A 3416-nucleotide genomic window follows, 5' to 3' on the forward strand; every position below is an offset into this window, starting at 1 on the left:
GATGCAAAGCAATCCTCAAAATCCATACCATGAGAAACTCTACAGACCAACGACTTGGCTTTTTAAATAAAATGTAATCAAAAAAAAAAAAAAAAAAAAAAAGAAATGGGAAGGAAGGTTGTTGACTAACGATTTTAAAAGACAGACGGAAAATGCATAATGACAATCAGGTAAAAGTAAACTACGATGCTTATGGACGCATGGAAGAGCAAACCAGGAGAAAAGAAAAGAGTCGCAACAAGAGGCTTGACCACAACTCCTTCCACAGGGAGGAAGAGGACCCTGGCTGGTGTCGTAATCAAGCAGCAAAGCTTGATTTCCCAGCCTGAGTGCTGAGTACAGGGGTATTCACTTTCTGGCAACCCATTAAGTTAAACAATTATTTTTACTTGGTTTTCTGTATCTGTATTAAATTTCACCATTACAAAATGGTTAAATGAAATCTCATAAAGAGCATTAAGTGTTAACTGGAAAATTACAATACGCAGAATGAGAGCAATTGGGCCTCTGTGAGAAGTGACACCTAAGCCAAACTGAATTGACAAAAAAGAGGACAGCCTTTGGAAGATCAGAACATTCCAGAAGAGAATATAGAGAAAACGGGTGATGAAATGGCTCACTCCTGTAATCCCAGCACTCTTGAGAGGGCAAGGCAGGAAGATCACTCTAGCCTAGTGTTTGAGACTAACTCAACACGGTGAAACATTGTCTCTACAAAAAAATGCAAACAGCAGCCAGGCTTGGTGGCTCGTGCCTATAGTCCTAGCTACTCTGATGGCTGAGGTGGGAAGATCCCTTGAGCCCAGGAGGTCCAGGCTGCATTGGGCCGTACACTCGTGCCACTGCACTCCAGCCTGGAATGTAGAGAAAGACCACGTCTCAAAAAGGAGAGAGAAAGAGAAAAGGCCTAGGAGGAGGGTAAGCTGTGTGGCGTTTGAGTACTGAATTAATTCTAGTGTGGCTACAAAGCGGTGAGCTGCAGGAAGAACATTTACAGGTATCACAGATTTCTGGATGCTTACAAATAGCAGAAACTATAAATGTTAACTCAGGGATGCTACATATATCTGAATGATAAGACACAAAATACATCAGATGTATAAAAATTTATGTGTGATGCTTCAAAATAAAGATTGGCACTACTGTTCATACTGGAAGCTGAACCTGTCCTCTGTGGGCTGTGCAATGAACTAAACTCAGAATGTGTTATTGCTTAGAATGTATGAACTGTCCACCGCAGTATCTGGGAGGATGACCTGTCATCCTATAAAAATAAGAAACCAACAACAGGTACGGAATATTGACATCAGATAATCTTATTCTAGAACAACTCTCTAATAAATCAAATGTATTTCCCAGCGTTACGTCCTCTAAATCCCAGTCATGGGGCACCTCCACAAGAAATCTGAAGCAGTCCAAAGAGTCGGCCTTGTGCTTCCACGCTATCAGGCTGGCTGACACGAAACAACCCTCCAAGCTCTTCTCAGGTATCATAATCTTCTTCATTATCTTCTGTCACTAAAGAAAACACCATGGCAGAAAAGTGAGAACAAAACCTACAGCCCTGGAGGACTCATTGTTTTCAACCAGTTAGGCCACGATTCTTCCAACTCAGGAACCAAGGGCCTCTGTCTGTGGTGGGTACAGCAATGGCCACAGGTGAGTCAGGCACTGAGAGGGCAGGTCAGCCACAGGTAAAGAGAGGCCAGGAAGCTATTGCTCTACATGTGTGGGGGCTCCTGCACTCCTGCATGGCAGCAGCTAAGCAGTTGAGCAGGACTTAGAATACTAGGGGTCAAGGAGGGAAGGGACATTTAAAAGCAGAGCTTTCAATTATTAAAGAAGAGCTCTAAAGAGCGTTGAGCCTCTCATCACTGAGAGTACCTAGCCAAAAGCTGAACGAAAATCAGTGCCAAACAACCCTCCCAATTCACTGTGCCGAGCCCAAGTGTCTCACCATGTGGCCTTGATCTCATCGTGAAGTAACCAGGGAACACAATGTAAAGTTCACCACTCTATCTTTATTTTGGCATTAATTCTACCACAAAGAACATATAGGTATGTTTAACAAAGCATAAAATCAGAGGACAAGGGCAAAAGAGAACAAAATGTGTTATACAGGGCTCTCATTCTCAGAAAGGAGCAAATAAATACTTTTATGGGCAGAAATATTTTTCTGGCACTAAATTCTACAAAAAATTTCTCATGAGTGACTTTTTAAAAGGGGACATGACATGATGCAATGGACACGACTTGCATCGAGTTTTACAGCAAACCCAGAAGTGTACTTCACAAGACCAATGTGTGGTCCTTGTAAGCTGATGATTAAAGACATCTGCCAAACAGGAAATGTGACGGCCAGCAATGATGGATGTCAACAATACCAGCCCAATACTCCAACCAATTCCCTATCTCCTTTTTAGAAAATAATCAGAGAAACTGAAATGTTTCCAGCTCTGAGCCAGAATTCTTTGCCTGTCCCATAAATAAGCTTTCGGAGGTTTGGAGCTGCTTGTTGCTGTCTCTGAAAGGCCTCAGTGCCTTTCTGGAAAGGTCTTCCTTCCACTTGAGGGCACCTGAAATGACGAACGTCAACCTCCAGTTAGACTTGTTTACGTGTCTCCCCTCCCCCGAGATCCATCCACAATGCAGCATTTCGCAGTTACCAAAATCTCAAAATCAACAGACCCCCAAATGTAGACATTCCTTTGGGTACCATTTCGAGAGTCAAGTTCATAGCAGCAACCAACTAAATTTAAGCTTACCCGAGGCTTCTGTGGACTCCTTCTTCTCTTCCTTGCAATCTTCTTCTTCTTTGAGTAAATCTTCTATAACACTGGTCTCGTCAATTAAGTTTCTTCACCCGAGGCTCTGACCACTGCCCACTTGAGAAGGCTCTGAAACCTTTTTCCTAAAAGTGTCCTCATTTTCCAGGTCCTCTTCCTCTGCACTGAATGAAGAGCTTTCTTCAGATTCATCTTCAGATGCAAATGCCTCGTCAGCTGTGCAATGCCCAGAGACGAAGAGGTAAGGGCTGCTTTCTTCATCGACAAAGACTTCTCCAGATTTACAGGATCACTCTGGGGATTAGCTTGTGACACCTCTGCTTTACTACCTTCTCCAACAGTCTTTGATCCTGAAATGCCCCTCTCTCCTGCAGTGCAGTCCTCTTCCTCACTGCTTTCCCCAGCTTATTCCATTTCCCCTTCTGCTGAGCTCCCCTCAAGCTCAACGTCACGGTCAGCAAATGCTGGCAAATCTACTTCACTGTCTTCTTCCAACTCAAGCTTCCCTCGTTTGATGCCCTTAGCAGTCATATACTGATCAGTCACCTCAGCATTTTCCTCCTCTTCTGCTTCCTCATCACTTGAGACAGTTTCCAATCTGTCATCTTCAGAAATTTCATTTTCTTCAAC

The 3416-nt window shown here is 43.4% G+C and overlaps 1 long non-coding RNA gene across 1 annotated transcript; it reads right to left on the reverse strand.

Annotated features, from left to right (window-relative positions):
• Window positions 1-2001: 2001 nt before the first annotated feature.
• On the reverse strand, window positions 2002-2805 carry LOC116547639. The gene is made up of 2 exons (XR_004267130.1): window positions 2667-2805; window positions 2002-2576 (listed from the first exon to the last, which is right to left on the reverse strand). It is a non-coding gene; the product is annotated as an uncharacterized LOC116547639 (long non-coding RNA).
• Between the last annotated feature and the right edge of the window lie 611 nt (window positions 2806-3416).

This window comes from Sapajus apella, unplaced genomic scaffold, assembly GCF_009761245.1.
Source record: "Sapajus apella isolate SASKATOON/1434 unplaced genomic scaffold, GSC_monkey_1.0 scaffold3917, whole genome shotgun sequence".
NCBI classification, from domain to species: domain Eukaryota; kingdom Metazoa; phylum Chordata; class Mammalia; order Primates; family Cebidae; genus Sapajus; species Sapajus apella.